Source organism: Schistocerca cancellata, chromosome 2, assembly GCF_023864275.1.
Source record: "Schistocerca cancellata isolate TAMUIC-IGC-003103 chromosome 2, iqSchCanc2.1, whole genome shotgun sequence".
In the NCBI taxonomy this organism is placed as follows: domain Eukaryota; kingdom Metazoa; phylum Arthropoda; class Insecta; order Orthoptera; family Acrididae; genus Schistocerca; species Schistocerca cancellata.
The window spans coordinates 476,738,766-476,762,505 of record NC_064627.1 but is presented as its reverse complement, the minus strand read 5'-3'; the positions used below and the strand labels follow the sequence as shown (position 1 = coordinate 476,762,505).

The following is a 23,740-nucleotide window of genomic DNA, read 5'->3' as shown; positions in this document are numbered from 1 at the left end:
CTCCGGCGGGAGGGGCCGCGCAGTTCGTGACATGGCGCCTCGATCCACGCGGCCACTCCGCGCGGTGTGAAGGAAGGACAGGGATATATTCTACAAGACAACCATGGTAGCTACGATTTTCTACAGCATATGTTTACAGCTTCAACATGCATCTTGAAGGTAGAATGGTGGAAATTTCAGCACCCAGAATGGGCTTAAACTTTTGCCCGTCAGCTTTCTTGGAACTGAAGCTCCCTCAAAATGGGATGACAGTCGGTTATGTTTGGCAAATGACTGGTCTGTGTCGTGTATGTTGAAAGGGGTTTCAGGTTGTCTTTATGCCCTATTGAGAGGTGCTGTATTTACAGTATAAGTTGCAGTTGTTCTTCCATCTGCTAAAGTGGCAGTTGTTATTACTAATTACTGTTTGTGTTCGTTGGTGTCATGAGTTAGAAGATACCTCGATGAAGAAATAAGCTCCTGATGATTTGTGATTGATTGTAGTTGTTTAGCCTTTACTTTCCACAGTTACAACTTCAAAATAGTTCACTTCATTGAAAGTTGTTGGTATCACTTTATACTGGGTGGAAAAGAGATGGAACTTACGTATTAGTCGTGAGGTTATTCAACAGTAAATAACTGTTTTTATTCACCGGTCACCACATATTACATTAGAGGCAGTCAAATGAAAGCGTTACATGGGGAGATTATGTGACAATTTTTTTTTCGAGTACGGTGCAGAAGTTTCACTGTGAAGCCCTAACATATCCACCATGGAGTTCCGATTTCGCCCCATACGATTTTCATATTTTTGGGCCCTGAAGAAAGACATTCGTCTCCGTTGATTTGCTTCGAATGAAGAGGTGTACGCCTTGGTACAACCATGGTTCCATAGGCAGCCACAAACATTTTTCTGTGAAGATACTCACCGTCTTGTCTCACAGTGCGGTAAATATATTAACAGTTACGGCTCTGTTAAACAGTACTGCCGAAATGCCGGACGGGTCACTCAGTGAAATGCCATCAGTTGATGAACAAATGACTGCAGCACATTAGAATCTCACGCTCAACATTTTGGGAAAAGTCATGACATCGGACAAAATCTTAAAACACAAGCCACACTCGCCTCCTTATCATTTAAATTAGAGAGCACAACGAGTGAGAGTTCCAGACCTGCTCTCAGGTCGTCATATAAAACAAACTCAATTGGAACATGTCGTGTCGCTAGTTGTGTTCCACATCTGTGACGTACTGGGGACTCCTTACGACGTAAGAGAACGCCATTTGTCAATGTGCTATGTCCCACTGCAAGCCTAATATTTGAAGACATGTTACTGTCCCATGTACGGCATTCAGACACAACCAGCGTACTGAATTGTAGATGCCAGCGCTTGAGAGATAAGCACAAAAACTTTCTCATCGTACAGTACGAGAAACCGTGTAAGAATAAGTTGCCCATAAGACAAGTGAAGCTTGGTTGTGAACGGAAATAGTGCCCAAAGACTAAAGGAAGAACGGCGCGACCACGTCCTGTTTACGAAAGGATTGCGCTGTTGCTTCCAGCTGATGCGCCTCGCTCCTAACAAATTGGAACGTCATTACCCTGCAAAGAGAAGTGAATTCCTTGACAGGATGTCACCACCGTTGTCTTTACACCGGAGAAATGGGAGCTGTAGTAGTAGTAGTAGTCTTAACAATAGTAGCGCGGTCACCAATGCACAGTTAAACCTTGACAGGTAATTTTGTTTGACAAAACTGCCTGCACATTCTGACATTTATTAACATGGTAATGAATATGAAACTGCTTTTTGCCCGAATAAACCTCTGGCCGCTTTTATTTTAATGCTTCGTTTTCCGTAAAAATCGAGTATAATATTCGTTTTTGAAACAGTGTCGTCTCGTTAGCACACATGACGGCTCGTTATTCTGACACGATTTAAGACCATATATCATAGACAGAAAATTTTTTCTCAATTTTCTAGACAGCCTTGAGGTCCATGTCTGCCTCGGAATTCCTTACCTGAGCTTGCTACCGATGAGGAACTTCAGCCTGTCGCCACCAAGTGCTGACTATGAACTGTTGCCATCTCCTAACGACAATGAATGCCAAGTCTATAGTGTTAAACACGCAGCACCTTTCGATTCAGCGGTTCGGAGTTAAAAAACTTCTGCTTCAGAAAAGCTGATAAGAAATACACTACTGGAAATTGAAATAAGAACACCGTGAATTCATTGTCCCAGCAAGGGGAAACTTTATTGACACATTCCTGGGGTCAGATACATCACATGATCACACTGACAGAACCACAGGCACATAGACACAGGCAACAGAGCATGCACAATGTCGGCACTAGTACAGTGTATATCCACCTTTCGCAGCAATGCAGGCTGCTATTCTCCCATGGAGACGATCGTAGAGATGCTGGATGTAGTCCTGTGGAACGGCTTGCCATGCCATTTCCACCTGGCGCCTCAGTTGGACCAGCGTTCGTGCTGGACGTGCAGACCACGTGAGACGACGCTTCATCCAGTCCCAAACATGCTCAATGGGGGACAGATCCGGAGATCTTGCTGGCCAGGGTAGTTGACTTACACCTTCTAGAGCACGTTGGGTGGCACGGGATACATGCGGACGTGCATTGTCCTGTTGGAACAGCACGTTCCCTTGCCGGTCTAGGAATGGTAGAACGATGGGTTCGATGACGGTTTGGATGTACCGTGCACTATTCAGTGTCCCCTCGACGATCACCAGTGGTGTACGGCCAGTGTAGGAGATCGCTCCCCACACCATGATGCCGGGTGTTGGCCCTGTGTGCCTCGGTCGTATGCAGTCCTGATTGTGGCGCTCACCTGCACGGCGCCAAACACGCATACGACCATCATTGGCACCAAGGCAGAAGCGACTCTCATCGCTGAAGACGACACGTCTCCATTCGTCCCTCCATTCACGCCTGTCGCGACACCACTGGAGGCGGGCTGCACGATGTTGGGGCGTGAGCGGAAGACGGCCTAACGGTGTGCGGGACCGTAGCCCAGCTTCATGGAGACAGTTGCGAATGGTCCTCGCCGATACCCCAGGAGCAACAGTGTCCCTAATTTGCTGGGAAGTGGCGGTGCGGTCCCCTACGGCACTGCGTAGGCTCCTACGGTCTTGGCGTGCATCCGTGCGTCGCTGCGGTCCGGTCCCAGGTCGACGGGCACGTGCACCTTCCGCCGACCACTGGCGACAACATCGATGTGCTGTGGAGACCTCACGCCCCACGTGTTGAGCAATTCGGCGGTACGTCCACCCGGCCTCCCGCATGCACACTATACGCCCTCGCTCAAAGTCCGTCAACTGCACATACGGTTCACGTCCACGCTGTCGCGGCATGCTACCAGTGTTAAAGACTGCGATGGAGCTCCGTATGCCACGGCAAACTGGCTGACACTGACGGCGGCGGTGCACAAATGCTGCGCAGCTAGCGCCATTCGACGGCCAACACCGCGGTTCCTGGTGTGTCCGCTGTGTCGTGCGTGTGATCATTGCTTGTACAGCCCTCTCGCAGTGTCCGGAGCAAGTATGGTGGGTCTGACACACCGGTGTCATTGTGTTCTTTTTTCCATTTCCAGTAGTGTATTTACACACAACAGCACGAAGAAGTATTAGATGGTGGTTTTCCACACTGTTAGAACAAAAACAAGCTGCTTTTTCTAGTTCTGGCAGTTTATACGTTTCCACCTGTTTTCTAACGCCACGTACGGGAGAACGCTTTTCACAAAATCAGACACTGCATATACCAAATTCACGAAGGGCACTGACGCCAAGGTTGCCAATCGTCCCGATATATCGGGACCGTCACCATTATGGACCTTCTTGTCCCGACACCCTGACAAGACCCAATTTTGTTCCGATTTTGCAAAATACTTTTACGAGTTTGGCTCAAGTACTGACGTAACGGCATCTGTTGGCGCAACATATAAATGCAGCCTCAGTTAGTTTTATTTATGTCAACAAGTTAATGTTGGCAAGGTCATCGCCCAGATGGCGTTGCATGTTGCGTACCCGTATAGACGACGCGAGCACCTGTTGGAACTAGTGTCATCATTCGAGAAAATTCCAGACTTCTCCAGTAGTACGGGACTGCAACAATTTAAGCAGCGCCACGCAGAAGAATTTTGTAGTTCCTCTTTCAAAAGCGATCTCATAAGACGATTCTTTCTAAACGTAATACGAACAATGAGTGCAATTTAGTAATTTTTGAAGTGTTTACTGCGGGTGTATAGGGCGTGATGTGTGTTGTTGTTGTGGTCTTCAGTCCTGAGACTGGTTTGATGCAGCTCTCCATGCTACTCTATCCTGTGCAAGCTTCTTCATCTCCCAGTAACTACTGCAACCTACATCCTTCTGAATCTGCTTAGTGTATTCATCTCTTGGTCTCCCTCTACGATTTTTACCCTCCACGCTGCCCTCCAATACTAAATTGGTGATCCCTTGATGCCTCAGAACATGTCCTACCAACCGATCCCTTCTTCTAGTCAAGTTGTGCCACAAACTCCTCTTCTCCCCAATCCTATTCAGTACCTCCTCATTAGTTATGTGATTTACCCATCTAATTTTCAGCATTCTTCTGTAGCACCACATTTCAAATGCTTATATTCTCTTCTTGTCCAAACGGTTTATGGTCCATGTTTCACTTCCATACATGGCTACACTCCATACTAGTACTTTCAGAAACGACTTCCTGACACTTAAATCTATACTCGATGTTAACAGATTTCTCTTCTTCAGAAACGCTTTCCTTGCCATTGCCAGTCTACATTTTATATCCTCTCTACTTCGACCATCATCAGTTATTTTACTCCCCAAATAAGAAAACTCCTTTCCTACTTTAAGTGTCTCATTTCACAATCTAATTCCCTCTGCATCACCCGACTTAATTCGACTACATTCCATTACCCTCGTTTTGCTTTTGTTGATGCTCATCTTACATCCTCCTTTCAAGACACTGTCTATTCCGTTCAACTGCTCTTCCAAGTCCTTTGCTGTCTCTGATAGAATTACAATGTCATCGGCGAACCTCAAAGTTTTTATTTCTTCTCCATGGATTTTAATTCCTACTCCGAATTTTTGTTTTGTTTCCTTCACTGCTTGCTCAATACATAGATTGAATAACATCGGGGAGAGGCTACAACCCTGTCTCACTCCCTTCCCAACCACTGCTTCCCTTTCGTGTCCCTCGACTCTTATAACTGCCATCTGGTTTCTGTACAAATTGTAAATAAACTTTGGCTCCCTGTATTTTTCCCCTGCCACCTTCCGAATTTGAAAGAGAGTATTCCAGTCAACATTGTCAAAAGCTTTCCTAAGTCTACAAATGCTAGAAACGTAGGTTTGCTTTTCCTTAATCTAGCTTATAAAATAAGTCGTAGGGTCAGTATTGCCTCAAGTGTTCCAATGTTTCTACGGAATCCAAACTGATCTTCCCCGAGGTCGGCTTCTACCAGTTGTTCCATTCGTCTGTAAAGAATTCGCGTTAGTATTTTGCAGCCGTGACTTATTAAACTGATAGTTCGGTAATTTTCACATCTGTCAACACCTGCTTTCTTTGGGATTGGAATTATTATATTCTTCTTGAAGTCTGAGGGTATTTCGCCTGTCTCATACATCTTGCTCACCAGATGGTAGAGTCTTGTCAGGACTGGCTCTCCCAAGGCCGTCAGTAGTTCTAATGGAATGTTGTCTACTCCCGGGGCCTTGTTCCGACTCAGGTCTTTCAGTGCTGTGTCAAACTCTTCACGCAGTATCATATCTCCCATTTCATCTTCATCTACATCCTCTTCCATTTCCATAATATTGTCCTCAAGTACATCGCCCTTGTGTAGACCCTCTATATACTCCTTCCACCTTTCTGCTTTCCCATCTTCGCTTAGAACTGGGTTTCCATCTGAGCTCTTGATATTCATACAAGTGGTTCTCTTTTCTCGAAAGGTCTCTTTAATTTTCCTGTAGGCAGTATCTATCTTACCCCTAGTGAGATAAGCCTCTACAGCCTTACATTTGTCCTTTAGCCATCTCTGCTTAGCCATTTTGCATTTCTTGATGTGTGTAGCGACGTGTAATTCGATGAATAAAGTATTGCTGTTGACTGTTTTCCGTCTAATAAACTTATCTTATCAAATCTTATGAAAATACATAAGGATGGAAAGAGAGAGTGACGCTTTCCTGGTGATTATACAAAAGAGTGGTCTTTTTTCAAGAAAGGACGCACGGATTAGGAAGCATTGTGTGAGATTTGTGGCTGTTTCATCTCACTAACTCATCGAGTATAGATTTAAGTGTCAGGAAGTCATTTCTGAAAGTATTTGTATGGAGTGTGGCCATGTATGGAAGTGAAACATGGACGGTAAATAGTTTGGACAAGAAGAGAATAGAAGCTTTTGAAATGTGGTTCAAAATGGCTCTGAGCACTATGCGACTTAACTTCTGAGGTCATCAGTCGCCTAGAACTTAGAACTAATTAAACCTAACTAACCTAAGGACATCACACACATCCATGCCCAAGGCAGGATTCGAACCTGAAATGTGGTGCTACAGAAGAATGCTGAAGATTAGATGGGTAGATCACATAACTAATGAGGAAGTATTGAATAGGATTGGGGAGAAGAGAAGTTTGTGGCACAACTTGACCAGAAGAAGGGATCGGTTGGTAGGACATGTTCTGAGGCATCAAGGGATCACCAATTTAGTATTGGAAGGCAGCGTGGAGGGTAAAAATCGTAGGGGGAGACCAAGAGATGAATACACTAAGCAGATTCAGAAGGATGTAGGTTGCAGTAGGTACTGGGAGATGAAGAAGCTTGCACAGGATAGAGTAGCATGGAGAGCTGCATCAAACCAGTCTTAGGACTGAAGACAACAACAACAACAACAACTCACGGCGGTAAGACAGACGTGATGCATCACATTTCTACGAAGGATCATACAAATAGGTTCGCGGTAGCATCGACATCATTTCTATTTCTACATTAATGATTGAAGAAAGTGCTCAGGAAGAAATGCTCGTTGCTGCTGCAGAACTAACAAACCTTATAAAGTTGTCAAAAATCATCAGTTCTTCAGCTCTCTTGACTACACCGTAAAACTGAAGGCCGCTGTGTATGCTGACTCCAAAGTCGCCGCTATGCAGTCTACAGCCAGCACCAAAGCTACAGCGCCTGTTAAAAATATTCTCACACTTCACTCTGTGTCCAAATACATAAAACAATTGCAAGAAGTTTTTACGGTGTATGCACCGATGCATCGAACCACAAGTCTGGAAAGATGTTTCCTCTAGTTGTTCACTACTTTGCTGAAACTGACAGAACTCAATAAAAGCTGTTGAAGGTTGATTCGCTGAATAACGAAACATGGAAGACAATTGGGAAGTATTGTCTAAAGACTTTAAGACAATTGTAAATTCCATTAAATGAATTAATTGCTTTTTGTAGAGGCAATACCGATACCAACTTCGGAGGGCTTCATCGACGCGGACAGCCGACTGTGTTTCATCAAATTTAAGAAGAACCAGGAAAACATGTAGAACGAACTGGATGCCCTGCCCATATTCTCCACAAAACTACTCGTAGTAAAGCGCTGCCGGAGTCTTAACTGTCGACAATGAAACAATCATATTGAAAATATTTAATTATTTTTCAGTGTACACAATAACGACAGAGAAGCTGAAAGAGGACTGCTTATGCGTTGATGTCAGTCATTAGACTCTTCTTTCTCATTCAAAAACAAGGTGGCTGTCGTCAGTGCCCTCAGTTGAGAGAATTGTTAAGCTTTGGATTCAATTAAAACAATTTTGTGACGCCGAAGACGGGCAAAAGTAATTTCGGATTTTTTCATTAGTCTGATCAGTGAAATTTACTTTATGTTTCTGCAGATAAACTTGGCTCTGTTCGAAAAAATATGATAAGCGTGGAGAAGAATAAAGTCTCCATGATTGAAGTAAGAAATAATTAATCGACACTCAAAGATGCCTGAATGAATGGAAGACTGCCAGTTTTATTGGTATGCAAACCAAGATTAATTTGAACAAATTACAGAATGAGAACCCTAACCAAGAAATAATTAATTTCATTTCGAAATTTGAGGAAAAGACAGTGGCTTTCTATACCATACCGTCTGATTACTTGGAGAAATGGGCTATTTCTTTTAATAAATATCAAGTATTTGATTGGAAGATGCTTTCTCAAACCCCAGACTGAGTGATGATTGAAAACACTATTATAACCTGACTAGAAATGTGTGAAAATTTCAGGTGACAATTGTTTCAGGAATATATATATCTAAAGAGATTTCTAGAAATTAAGCGTGTCTCTAAACACTCCGTGGAAGAAATGTGGATTTACTTTTTTAAGGAAACCGAAAAATCCTGAACGCAAATGCCGGCTGCTAAAATTATGCGAGTATCTGTTTTCTATTTCTACACAAAACGGCACTGTGGAAAGAGCGTTTTCGCTGATGCCGGTCCAGTTGACTGTTGAAAGAAATCAACTGCTGCCGGGGACTGCGGAATCAGTCTTACAGTGTCAGTTTAAGTACAAACTGACTTGCATGAAGTTTTATAAATACGTAAAAGGGAAAAAAGAGGTATTGGAAAAAGGGAAATCTTCCGAAAAAAAAGTACCAAGTACTTCTGCCACAACCAGTTCCAAGTTACAGTGGTCTACATAAAAAATAATTATATTAAATAAATTTTTTACGTCATTTCTACATATCCATCTCAGACTTTACCGGCGAGGTCCCTGCTAGATATAGCAATCCTAACTGACGCATAACTCACGCTATTACCTGTGATGTCACGGAAATATATCAAATCCATTAATGGAGATTTATGCGAACTGGTGGAATCAGATGTTTGCATGTCGAACAGGTCCTTTAGTACTTTCATTACGACATATCCAACGACAAAGGGCAATGATGAACGTTTAACAGAATTAAGCTACGTTTCTGAAAAAGAAAACTCTTGATGAGCACTCTTAGTCTAAATTTTCAAACTTAGACTATATTGAGTTTTAATTATTATTGAAAGTGGTTTAGGGAAAATTTAAATTTTACTTTTCTAACCAGGCGATACTAGATTATTTTAATACTGGTAGGTGCATAAGGCAATAACTATTAAACACAAAAGGACTTACGTTGTATTTCGAGAGTAACAGCTAGTACTATATGTTGACAGTATGAGCAGGCTATTGTTTTCACCTTCCCTATGAGAGGTGAAGATGGTGTTGTCTGCGAAGTTTCCCACACTGAGAATGCTGGTCTGTCCATATGTGTTGGTACATGAAGGCACCATTAATAAACTAGTTTTCAGAATTCTTTTCACGCTAGAGGTCACTGTTCCGCAATACAGCATGTCGTTACTGCCGGCTGTTAATAGCATTCCACTAAAGAACATTTCTGCACAGTCACTGTTGAAACTGCAACTGAGGACAAAGTGAAATCCACTATTTAGCGAATATTTTATGCATTCGACTGTCGAGATGGTTGTAAGTTTAATGGTTTTGTAAGTTTCATTACTTAGGAATTGCTGCTCAGATGTAGCGCTTCCCTTTTTAAAGGAGTCTGGATACCGCAAAAACTGATTCTGTAGCCACTTCGTCGCCAATTTCTGGGGTCTGTCATCATTGGGGATACGTGTGTGGTGTGATGTAGTGCTGACATAATGAAGTATGTGCCTTTATACTCATGCTTCATATATTTTATTATAGCCCCTGAAGAAGTAAAATCCAAGTCTTTCTTCTGAATAGCAACCTGAAGCTTTAGTGTAGCAATTAATTCTGGTGATAATAACTGCTTCGCATGCTTAACATTCATTTTCTCGAAGTTTTCTAGAAATAAAACTGACAGGTTTATAATTTCAGAAGCTTGTAGTTCGTACAGCTGTTTTACGCATTCCCCAGAAATCATTCCCTCAGTATCAAACATACATCTATCTAGAAAGAGAGACCTCAGATTCTTTAAAAAGTGACACTGGTCGAAAGCTAGAAAGAGCGGCCGTTCACAATTTTCTGGACGTGGCACTTTAGGGGACAGCAATTTAGGTACTTCCACGCAACCTTTTCATCGTTGTGACGTTTATTTTGTGATCATCTGTTACCAAGCCCAGCACAAAAAACCGACATTCTATTTCGTGAATCACAGACAATGTAAGCTTGTGCAGCTGCGCACTAGAGAGCTGATAAGTGAAGAAGTAAGCTGCTGGCAACCTGAACTTTGTTGAAAATTCACTTATCATGAAGCTCAATAAAAGATAGACTAGAATTGGTAATTTACTTTGCACAAATTGTTGTGACTAGCTACATTCTCAAGCTCCTGCGTCTGCATTTTATCTGGCATACTGGAGTTGTTGCTTAATTGACATCAGTTACTAAGCTCCGCCTTTTCCTGCTTCCAATCTTGACTTTACCAAAGGCTTAACTACTGTTTCTTGCGAAATATCACCAACAAAACGAGAGGGAATATGACTACTGGGTAATTTCAGCATAATCTCTGGCATATTTGTAGCTTTTGGGAGAGCAGTATTGCCAAATGACGTACTGTTTCATTGCTTCCCCACTCCAATGAGACGATTTTTTACGAACACTTTATATTTGCTCCAGTAAGAATTTTACTGTAGACATGTTGCTTTCTTCAGATATTAATTATTCCAGGCTTTTCATGATATGTTATTTTCATACTGTGCAAGTCGTTTTGACAGTACATGAATGTTATGTTCCTGGGTCTTTATTTGTTGTTTACTCTCCATGTTCTAATTTTTGTGATCTTAGTTCTTTTTGGCAAGCTTTTAGTTTGGAAAGCACGTCATCTTTTGTTTGAACTGCAACTTCTGCAAATGCATTTAATAGAACAAAAGTACTGATTTCTTGTGCAGGGCTTGCGCTTGTTTTACATTTACGACACACCTGATTATTTGGAGGACGCTTTTCAGTTTGTAGCCAAGATACTATTGCTACTGGAATTTTATGGAGAGGATAATTTGGAAATCTGCTGCAAATATTACCTGTTCACAGAATCTTTTTCTTGGAACCAGATTTATGGTCTGCCTCGGTAAAATGTCAACTGCAAACTACTGATCAAATTAAAGGCGTATTTGGCGTGAAGTAGTCTCGAGAAATCACTCATAACCACGCATCCCTTAGGTCATTACCAATTGGACATTCGTAGTAACTTATGTCACTGCCTTTTACTTTCTCGTTCTTACAGAACGGCACACAACAATAAGACATCTGTAAGGAATAATGAGTGTATTTTGGACTATTGTATAACGTAGAAATGTAGTTACCAATGTAATTTTGTCACAAATTTTCACACTATCAAAAGCATGCAAATACTACAGAATTATTTTCAGCTGTATATGCTTTCTTTATTGGTTAAGTTCATCAAAAGCTGACTTCAGGTAATCATCAAACACAATAAATCCACTAAATAATATACTGATGAGCCAGAACAGTATGTCCACCTACCTAATTGCTGTTATGGCACAGAATAGTAAGGGGTTGAAAAATTAGAAAATTTTATTGAAACTCGTTCATCTTGCTACAAGGAAAGTGCTGTCACGCCAGAGGTGGAGACTGAACCAGGAAATAAACAATATGTTGCAAGTGGGTCAGGCTTCAGCACGTTACAACACCATGCTGTGGGGGAGAGGGCGGGCTCAACAGAAAATACAACCTCTGACAAGTTCGGTGAATGAAGTCGGAACGGTCGATCGGGCAACACGACGACTCACAACGCCGCAACTGCCTGGGGACCGGAGTGGACAACCTGCCCACACCGTAGTCCAGTTGAGCATCGTGTGTGTTCCGTGTTAGACCCGTTGGACGAAGTGCTTGTTCAATGCGTTGCTTCTGAACTGAGAATAGGGCAATGAACAACCAAAGCATCAATTTAAAGTTTTGTTTTAAGCTTAGAAAGACACAGAAAGAAATGCATACAATGCTAGTACGTGTTTATGCGGATCAAGCACTGTCCATGAAGTGTGTGTACAAGTGGTTCGTCCGTTTTCCAGGAGGCCGGGAAAATGTTTCTGACAATCCCCGTAGCGGACGAACGGCGACAGCGACAGTGACGAAATTATTGAGAAAGTAAGGTCATTAATCACGAACGACCGTCGATTAACTGTGCGAATGATAGCGAATGAACTGCAGATGAACCGTGAATCCGTGCGACAAATTCTTACCCAGGAGTTAGGGAAGAGGAAAACGTATTGTCTGCTTGTGCCACATCACTTGACTGACGATCAGAAGCAGGCACGTTTAGAGGCTTCACAGCATCTTGTCGAAACTTTGGATGAGACATCCAGTTTCTTGAACCGTATTGTCACTAAGGATGAAACCTGGTGTATCCAGTACGAGCCTGAAACGAAACGGCAAAGCATGGAATGGCGTTCTCCGACATCACCTCGTCGGAAAAAGGTCAGAGCCGAAAACTCACGCATCAAAAAGATGCTCATCATCTTTTTCCATAGTCAAGGCATTATACACAAGGAATTTCTACCTGAGGGAACGACGTTGAACGCTACACGGTGCGTTGAAACTTTGACCCGTTTCATGCACCTCCCCCCCCCCCCCCCCCAACATGCATAACAAGGTTCCTGTCTTTTTTTTTTTTCCCACGACAACCCTCGCCCACACGCGGCCAATATCGTCAAACAGTCCCTGGCAAAAAAAGGGGGTGGTGCAACTTGAACATCCACCATACTCACCGGATATCAATCTTTCAGACTTCTTTCTATTCCCTCGACTCAAACTCGCTTTGAAAGGAAAGAGATTTGACGATATTCCTGACATCCACCGTAATGTGACGCAGCTTTTGAACTCTGTGCATAGTTTTCAGGACAAGTATCGCAGAGATCAGCGGTGCATAGTTGACTATTTCGGAGGACAGTAAGGTAACTGTAGTTCATAGTTCATCTACGTTAATGTTACAAGACTATTCACCGAACGTTATTGTCAGAGGTTGTAGCACAGGACACAAAGACATCGGAAACGTGGCACGCAGATTCGTTAGCTCGAAAATGAGCATCAGCGAACCTACACGGCAATTAAGAGCCTGTTAAGCGAATATGGCAGAATAAGAAGAACACTTGTGGCCATTACGAACCGAGCATCGCGTCATAGACTCACGTTAGCTCCTCTTAAAAACTCATGTTGATCATTAGGATCGATGGAATTCACAGCAATAGCACTCGATTCCGTGTTTACGATACTGTGGCGAATCTAGATCATAGATAACCCAGAACAGTTTACGAACCAGCCGAAGATGTATCTGAGATGTCGGTCTTCGCCTACCATTGCTGATGGAGAAGGTGACTGTCTTCCGACAACACCACATCGAGGAGTGCTAACAGCACCGAACTTCATCGGGGAAACCGGCAGCAGGGTTTCGGGGGCTCCACGTACCTGTTCAGCACTAACGCGCCTCCGGGTGATGAAACCTACATGACTGGTAGGGAGGAAATCGACTGACCACACGACTTCCGGCAACACCACATCGTGGATGGATCACCAAGAGTAAACATAGAATTGGGAGTGGAATTGAGCACACCCTAATAGCTAGCACGAGACCATTCGTGCTGGACCATAGCAGCGCCGGCAGCGCGTCGCAGCGCGAGATCACTCGTTCGTCGCCTGGGCCTGCAGACGAGGAGCTGACTCGGCAGCCATCAGCGAGAACTTAACACGCAGCTGAATGAGGCATCAGCTATAGGGCCAGTGTGGAACAAGATAACCATAAACATAGTTAATAAAAAACGGAACTTTGACAATGTTTTGCTAGCGTCAGAGACGCTCCACAAGTACCCAACTGCTATCCTGACTTCCTGCAGCGTCATTTCCCCTTGGCCTCTCTGTACCACGTTTTGTACGGATAACAGTAGCGACGCTTCGTGGAATGGAAGCAATGAGTCCTTGATAGGTCGCTGGAGGGAACTGGCACCGCATCTGCACACATAAGTCACGCCATGTTCAATCACATCCCAAATGTGTTCGATTGCGCTCAGATCTGTCGAGTTGGGGGTCCAGCACATAAATTGGAACTCGCCATTATGTTCCTCGAACCGCTCCACCACACTCCTGGCCTTGTGACACGGTGCATTATCTTGTTGAAAAATGCCACTGCCGTCGGAAAACATGATCGTCATGGAGGGGTGTACATGGTCTTCAACCAGTGTACCATACTCTTTGGCCATCATGGTATCTTTCAAAAGCTTCACCGGACCTATGGATGTCCACTAGAATGTTCCCAAGAGCGTAAAGGAGCTGCCGCGAGGTTGTCACCATACGGGTGCTAAGCAGCTGTTCTCGCGGAAGGTGACGGATCTGCGTCCTTCCATCGCTACGACGAAGAAGGTATCGGGATTCATCAGACCACGCAACGTTCTGGCACTGCGCCAACGTCCAGTGCCGATGGTCACGTGCCCATTCCAGTCGTAGTTGCCGATGTCGTGGTATTAACATTGGCACATGCATGAGTTGTCGGCTATGGAGGCCCTTCGTTAGGAGTGTTCAGTGCACTGTGTGTTCAGCCGTTTCACACTACATACTTCTCTTCTTAGTACAGCATATGATTCCCGCTTTGGAAGAGCGCATCTGCGTGGAAACCACTGTTTTCACGCAAGATGGGGCAACACCTCGCGTCGCTCGTCCAGTGAATGATCTGCTTAATGCAGCCTTCCACGAACGTGTTATCTCCAGAGGTTTTCCAGGTGCATGGCCTGCAAGATCATCTGATCTGAATCCATGTGACGTTTGGCTCTGAGATATCTAAAAGAACGCATTTACCACGGACACGTTCGGTCTTTGCCTGATCTGAAGGCCAGTATACAGGAACACATTTCTCAAATTCCATTGGAACTGCGTCCCGTTCCTTTTCCATTACATATGGAAACACATCTTGCATTCACAGAGCCAGATTTGCACCTGGTAGCCAAAATTGGACCTTTTTTTTCAGCGTTAATAGATTTCGCATTAATGCATCAGAATATCCACCAAGCTTCACTGCCATACGACAATTACAGGCCACACTGGTACTTCCTTGGCAACTTTCACAAACAGTGTAAAGCGTTTTCTTTTTTAGAAAAACTTTCTGTGCTAGCTACTCGCCCCGGTTTCGCATGGGCAGTCCTAAGTATCTGTTACCGAACAGCTTGTCTGACGTAGTGGTAATAAATTTTACATACAAATTTTTCTCATGAATCAGTTAATCTGTTAGTTAAAACGATATGAAAGTCCTTACAGGAGTCCCTCAGATTAGCCTTCCATACAGACAGAAAAACGCGATGAGGACTTTAATCCATCATAGTTCAGGCAGTTTTCACTCAATATTTATTAATTACGTACGCAAACCTTCTCTTAAATCAGTTTAACTGTTAGTGAGAACCTTATCAAAGTCCCTACAACAGTTTCTCAGATTGGCGTTCACATACACATAGGAAAATACGACAAGGGAATTTACACTACTGGCCATTAAAATTGCTACACCATGAAGATGACGTGCTACAGACGCGAAATTTAACCAACAGAAAGAAGATGCTGTGATATGCAAATGATTAGCTTTTCAGAGCATTGACACAAGGTTGGCGCCGGTGGCGACACCTAAAACGTGCTGACATGAGGAAAGTTTCCAACCGATTTCTCATACATAAACAGTAGTTGACCGGCGTTGCTTGGTGAAACGTTGTTGTGATGCCTCGTGTAAGGAGGAGAAATGCGTACCATCACGTTTCCGACTTTGATAAAGGTCGAATTGTAGCCTATCGCGATTGCGGTTTATCGTATCGTGACATTACTGCTCGCGTCGGTCGAGGTCCAATGACTGTTAGCAGAATATGGAATCGGTGGGTTCAGGGTTCAGGAGGGTAATACGGAACGCCGTGCTGGATCCCAACGGCCTCGTACCACTAGCAGTCGAGATGACAGGCATCTTATTCGCATGGTTGTAACTGATCGTGCAGCCACGTCTCTATCCCTGAGTCAACAGATGGGGACGTTTGCAAGACAACAACCACCAGACGACGTTTGCAACAGCATTGACTATCAGCTCGGAGACCTTGGCTGCGGTTACCCTTGACGCTGCATCACAGATAGGAGCGCCTGCGATGGTGTACTCAACGCGAACCTGGGTGCACGAATGGAAAAACGTCATTTTTTCGGATGAATCCAGGTTCTGTTTACAGCATCATGATGATCGCAATCGTGTCTGGCGACATCGCGGTGAACGCATATTGAAAGCGTATATTCGTCATCGTCATACTGGCGTATCACCCGGCGTGATGGTATGGGGTGCCACTGGTTACACGTCTCGGACACCTCTTGTTCGCATTGGCGGCACTTTGAACAGTGGACGTTACATTTCAGATGTGTCACGACCCGTTTTTTTTACCCTTCATTCGATCCCTGCGAAACCCTACATTTCAGCAGGATAATGCACGACCGCATGTTGCAGATCCCGTACGGGCCTTTCTGGATACAGAAAATGTTCGACTGCTGCCCTGGCCAGCACATTCTCCAGATCTCTCACCAATTGAAAATGTCTGGTCAATGGTGGCCGAGCACATGGCTCGTCACAATACGCCAGTCACTACTCTTGATGAACTGTGGTATCGTGTTGAAGCTGCATGGGAAACTGTACCTGTACACGCCATCCAAGCTCTGTTTGACTCAATGCCCAGCCGTATCAAGGCCGTTATTACGGCCAGAGGTGGTTGTTCTGGGTACTGATTTCTCAGGATCTATGCACCCAAACTGCGTGAAAATGTAGTCACATGTCAGTTATAGTATAATATATTTGTTCAATGAATACACGTTTATCATGTGCATTTCTTCTTGGTGTAGCAATTTTAATGGCCAGCAGTGTAATTTGTAGTAGGTAGTTATTTATGAAGCAAACAAAATTGGTTTATTATTATGTAAAAGGCGAAAATATTTCACAATTCCCTGATCACCGAGCCTGCACTGTCAGCTACCGGACAGAAAAAATGTCTCGACGGAAGTACAAGGGTTGGCAAAAATGTGGAAATATGGCGAGAAATGCGTGGGTAACATAAATGCGGATGCTAGCCAAGCCTGCAAGTTGCGCTGGTGTGCTTGACCACGAATGGCACCTGAGGAGTGTCATCAATATGTTGCAGGTGTCAGTCAGTTGTGGATGCGTTATATCGGAGATAAGCGAATCCGAACGTGGGCAAATTGTTGGTGCTCGTATGGTGCGTGCTTCTGTTAGCAACGTAGCTGAAATTTTTGGTGTTTCAAGCGGCACCTTATTGAAGGTTTATATTAAATACAGGGAAAGCGGGAAAACAGCATCCACTAAGTCACAGCGCGGACAAAAGTATGTGTTGTGTGATCGTGACATTACGGTTATTGGAGAGGATTGTGGCGGAAAATAAGAAGATGACTGCAGAACTGAATGTCGCACTTAAGAACACTGTCAGCACCAAAACAACATGAATGGAGGTCCATAAGAAGGGAAGTGCAGGGCGTCCTGGAATTCCAAACCACTAATCATCAACAAAAGCAAAACGAGGATAATGGAATGTAGTGGAATTAAGTCGGGTGATGCTGAGGGAATTAGATTAGGAAATGAGACACTTAAAGTAGGAAAGGAGTTTTGCTATTTGGGGAGAAAAGTAACTGATGATGGTCGAAGTAGAGAGGATATAAAATGTACACTGGCAATGGCAAGGAAAGCGTTTCTGAAGAAGAGAAATTTGTTAACATCGGGTGTAGATTTAAGTGTGAGGAAGTCGTTTCTAAAAGTATTTGTATGGAGTGTAACCATGTATGGAAGTGAAACATGGACGATAAATAGTTTGGACAAGAAGAGAATAGAAGCTTTCGAAATGTGGTGCTACAGAAGAATGCTGAAAATTAGATGGGTAGATCACATAACTAATGAGGAGGTATTGAATAGAATTGGGGAGAAGAGGAGTTTGTGGCACAACTTGACAAGAAGAAGGGATCGGTTGGTAGGACATGTTCTGAGGCATCAAGGGATCACAAATTTAGCATTGGAGGGCAGCATGGAGGGTAAAAATCGTAGAGGGAGACCAAGAGATGAATACGCTAAGCAGATTCAGAAGGATGTAGGTTGCAGTAAGTACTGGGAAATGAAGAAGGCTGCACAGGATAGAGTAGCATGGAGAGCTGCATCAAATCAGTCTCAGGACTGAAGACAACAACAACAATCATTGATACAAATGCCAACAACAGGAAAACGGGGTGCTGAAGCTATAAAATCTGGAGCTTGAAAATAAGTAATTTGATTGGATGAATCTCGTTTCACACTGTTTCCATCTTCTGGCCGAGTTTACGCGCTAAGAGTGATACTTGGCGGGGCTCGATGATGATTTGGGCAGCCATATCGTGGTATTCCATGGGTCTCATGGTTACTCTGCTAGGTCGCATTATTACCATTGGTTCTGTGACCACTTTGATTGATCAGATCCATGTCACATTACAGTGTTTGTTCCTCAATGCTGACACTGGTTTCCAAGACGACAGGGCACCTGTTCACGCAGCTCGCATAATCCAGAACTAGTTTTGTGAGCACAAGGACGAATCGTCGCATCACCCATGGCCACCACAGTTACCAGATCTTAATATTATTGAGCCTTAGTGGTCTATTTTGGAGAGAAGGGTGTGTGATAGCTATTCACTTCCATCATAGTTACCTGAGCTTGTCACTATTTTGCAGGAAGAGTGGTTTTAGTTTCCCCATGAAAACCATACAGGACCTGTATTTAGGATTCCGAGACGACTGGAAACTGTTTCGAGAGCCAACGGGTTTCCTACACAGTATTAGGCCTGGTAATGTGTTTTTTTTTGGTGTTTCCATGTTTTTGTCCACCCTGTGTACATGTAAATATATGACAGATTCAATCCTTAAGTGTTCGATAATCGTAACGTAACGAGAATAGTACCCTTGAGTCCTCATGAGCAAAGATATCCTAATAGTCAGCTACTCAGTCCGTTAAGGAGCGGAAAATACGTTCAAAAAATGGTTCAAATGACTCTGAGCACTAAGGGACTCAACTGCTGTGGTCATCAGTCCCCTAGAACTTAGAACTACTTAAACCTAGCTAACCTAAGGACATCACACACACCCATGCCCGAGGCAGGATTCGAACCTGCGACCGCAGCAGCAGCGCGGCTCCGGACTGGAGCGCCTAGAACCGCACGGCCACCGTGGCCGGCGAAAATACGTTCAACACGTGGAAAATAGTCTTAAGGTTTTAAACTTTTTCAATTCCTATCACTACGTATATATAGAGCACTTGTACAGATATGTGTCACACCAGATTCGATACGGTTAGACGAAAATTTGGATACTCTAATTAACTGCTTATTACACATTAATTGCTGTTGGATTACAAGTGAATATCGTACATATCTTAAGCTTCTGGAATGAGTCCCATTGTAGATATAGCGATATATTTGTATCAAGTGTATTTTGCTCTACAATTGTTTGCCACTCGTTAAATGTCTTATGTCATAATGAAGCACCTTTTCACTTCTTGCTATCACTTACCATTTCTTTCGCTAACATTAGGTCACATATGAATCCTAATTATCTACTTAACGCTAAAGCTTCGAGTAAAATCCTAATATCACGAGAGAGTACTTTGCATTAAACAGATATTTTGCTTATTCTGAAGCACGATAGATAAAAATATTGAAACGTCCCCTTAGAAAAATTAATGGATGATTGTGCTGATAAACCCCTACGTTATTTGATTTTCAAACAGCTGAGGAAAACTGAATGTACTGACATTCACTAAAATGGCACACACTATTTTTAGCGCAACGCAATCTGACTTTCAGTAATCCCTACAAAAGAATGGCCCTGACCAACAATAACCTATACCTTTCGTGAATCACATACCTCACAAAAATCTTCGTTAGTCGAACTACTGCAATACAGCGAGCGCCAATGCTGCCAGCTAAATAAAAGAGTCTAACTACTGAAGTAACTATCTACTGATAGGCATAGTTAGCAAATGAAAGATTTTGATAAAGAACAAACAATTATTTACCTTAATAATGTTCAAAAGTCATAATATACATATATCAATTCATGACATCCAGTCTCACAAATTTACTCTTTCTGATGGACACACGTTCAGATCGTCCGCTCTCAAAATTCCGCCATCTCTCTCCCCACATCCCCCACTGCTGGCGGCTCACCTCCAACTGCGCAACGCTACGCGCTGTTAACAGCCAACTGCCGAACACTACAATAGCATATACTCCAACAATGCAAACCAGCCACAGCCTTCGCACAGCACAGTCAGTGATTTTCATATAGAGCGCTACGTGGCGTTACCAACATAAAAACCTAAACAGCCTACTTACAATATCTGCTCATCAAGCGGCGGCATGATAACACACCCATATAAGGGTTCAAGAAATCTGGAAGCTTTCGGAGGCAGTGGCTCCTTCTTTTGGCACAAGGGTTTAAGGGAAACGGAAATGACTGGCGACGTTTGGGAAATAGGAAGAGTTTGGACAAGACGCCCGGAACCCTGGGTCATGGGAGACTTACCGGACGGGATCAGAAGGAAAGACCGATTGCAAGTAGGAAATGAAAGACATAGAAAACCAAAAGGGAATGAAGGAAGGAATAATTACTGACAAGAAATGTTGAGACCGAAGAAATTAACGTAAATTGAGGACAGGTGGGTGGTAAGAACCAAGGACATGTTATAATCCCAATTCCCACCTGCGGACTTCTTAGAGGCTAGTGTCTGGGGGAAGAATCCGAGTTGATGAAACAGGCACTGAAATCACGACTTTTATGTTGCAGAGCATGCTTGGTTCTCGCCGGCTCAGCTTCAGTTTTCCGCTCTTACTACCTATTGCACGATATTTTGTCAATAATCTTTGTTTGCTTATTACCCTGTCTTACACTTCTAAGCTCATAGTCTTTTCTTCTCATCCCGTCCGCTATCTCTCTCCTGATCCACAGTTCTGAGCCACTTTTCCAAACTCTCTCTATTTCCCAGACTTCGCCAGTGCTTTCCTTCATCCATCTTACTTCCCCCTTCAACCCTTCTATCAGAAGAACGATCCACTGGCTCCGAAGCCTTGCAAATTTCCATTAAAGTTTTATAGGTGTGGGTTCTCCTGCCACCGCTTAGTGAACAGATTTTTTATGTATCCAGTTACATTTTATTTTCGTAGATATCTTTCTAACACCCACATAGATAACTGTTTGGAAATCCACGCTTTGTAAATAAAAATCTCTTGCATCGTCTTCTGCACGTTTCTGACTACATGTTATTGGTCTTAGGGTGAATAGTACGTATTCAGTTAGTCCTTATCATTTGTTCGGTGGCAGCACATCTAAACTACGAATACACACTACGTAATTTAATGCATGTTTTCGATTGCTGTCTAGCTAGTAACTAATTTTGATTAGGAGAGGTGAATGGAACCATTCTGTGTTTATTGTAGTGAGGAGATTTTTTTCTTGCTAACAAAGATGATCGTTTGGCTGTGTGGTGGCTGTGTGGCGTCGATATGGTAGGGGAGGATTACTGTAGTGTATCAGGCCGTGGATGCTCCTTCTGGCGTTTGTTCACAATCAAGAAACTTTCGTAACATAATCGACCCTATTGCTTACGGCTCCCGCAACGTCAGAGGAATGTGATCACCGAACAGTACTATACACACCTGTTGCACACGTGTCGTGTTAGTCAATTGAAAGACTTTTTCTAGCACAATCACTGGACCTATCTCCCACAGAATATCTGTGGGACATGATAAGATAGCGTTCGGTCCGGGCAGCATAACAGCATCGTCCTATGGCCAATTCCACCAAGTACAGAATTAGTAGGAAACCCTACCGGCCAAGACCACACTCGTTAGTTCTATGATTGTCCCCGTGCACGACGACAGACTGCATACTGAAATATACTGAAAGTGTTTACTGTTGTGCACCGGGAAAGCCTGAGAGATCATTGAAATTGTTCTACATAGATACTGTCCGTAAGTTGCGCCCTATATGTGGGATGTGATGCAATATGTAAAGTGTGTAATATTTGAAAAAAAAAACTTCATTAGTTTGACACCAATGCTTCTGGATATTCATTTTCTATTTTCAACTATCTTAAGATCAATCTAAGAGGGGCACCTACTTGCACATTTATGATGGTCAAACTGAAAACTGCTATTACTGGTCTATCACTATACACTAGCTCGAAATTTGTGTGCGTGTGTCTGTGTGTGTGTGTGTGTGTGTGTGTGTGTGTGTGTGTGTGTGTGTGTGTGTATGTGTGTGTGTGTGTTTTAGTGAGTGTTTTGTGGATTTAGAGTACTAAGCAGCGAATTTGTTAGCGCCCTTGCTAAAATAGTCCGAGACGAATGTGGTTAAATTAGTTAAAACCAAAAGTGCATGAAGTATACTTTCATGTAATCACAATCACTCTCTCACCTTCACTTTCACCTACGCAGTCGCAGCCAGTCATGAAGAAGGTAAAATTTTCAGCTTCGTCAATATTAAAATGTGCTATTAGAAACCTAACATAGCAATAGGACAAAAGTTTAAAAAATCTCAGGAAAGTGTGTCTGGCTTGTCAATTTCAAAAAAGCAGAATGAGATAGCCACACAGATAAAATATTAAAACATTCACCCTTATGTCACATACCTCACAAAGTGTTAAAAACGTTTTATTATAATCGTCTCATTGTCCGCTAAAATAGAGGATAAATCAGCAGTTATATTCAACTTCTAACCTCTTGCCTGAATATGAAATACGTTCATTTAAAATGTAGTGTACACCACAAGCACCACACAGAGGGTGGTCCTCCCGTCAGAGCAGAAAGTTACGCTTTGTCGGCCTGTGCCTTATCCGAAAGCGAGTAAAAGTACGTCATGTCGCCTCTGTGGAGGGAAGAAGGTATGACCAACGCGAATGTTCGACGTCAACGTGCAATAACCACTCACAGACGGCCGGCGGCAGCACTAGCAGTGGAGGGTATACAAAGAGTGTCTGGTGGGGCGAGGGGGATGGGGACGCGTGAAACAGTGCAGTTGTCGTAATGCGGAGAAGGAGTGATTTATAAGACATCCAGAAGGGCATGATCATTGGCTTTTCCGACACGGCTAAGTCTGTAAACTGTTTACGTGGCGCCATGGTTAAAGTATACTCTGCTTGGAAAAATGGCGCTATCCATTACCGGCGCCGAGAAAACTGTGGTGCCCAGTGGGCGATAGATGAAAGCGGTGAACGACGCCTGCGGAGATGTGTACGGGCGAATATTCATGCAACTGCTGAGCAACTGATCTCCTAGTTGAACCAAGGGACTACCAACAGTGCCTTCTCAACACCACCCAGCGAACGTGCTGCGTATGGGCCGCAGTAGCAGGCGCCTTATTCATGCACCCATCCTGACTTGTTCATCACGGACGAAGGCTGGAATTCGCACGTGAATATCGCAGCTGGCCTCCATTGACTGGTAACAGGTGGTCTTTTCAGATGAATCAAGTTTTGTACTCGATCGGACAGATGAGCTTTGCCGTATAGGCCTTACGGCGTGAAACGCCTGAAAGCAAACACGATGCAGTCAGGCGAGAGCGTTTTGGTGAAAAGGCATAGTAAACAACACAACATCTACACCTGGAGACCATGTCCGCCCCTGCATGCAATTTGTTTTTCTTAGCACAATGGCATCTACCAGAAGAACAATGCAACGTGTCACACAGCTCACAGTGTAAGTATGTGGTTTT

General features: G+C 43.5%; 1 protein-coding gene across 1 annotated transcript in view; it reads left to right on the top strand.

Moving 5' to 3' along the window:
• Window positions 1-23,740, top strand: part of LOC126155368 (acyl-coenzyme A thioesterase 9, mitochondrial-like) — a 181,928-nt gene that overhangs the window by 24,918 nt on the left and 133,270 nt on the right. The window lies entirely within an intron of this gene.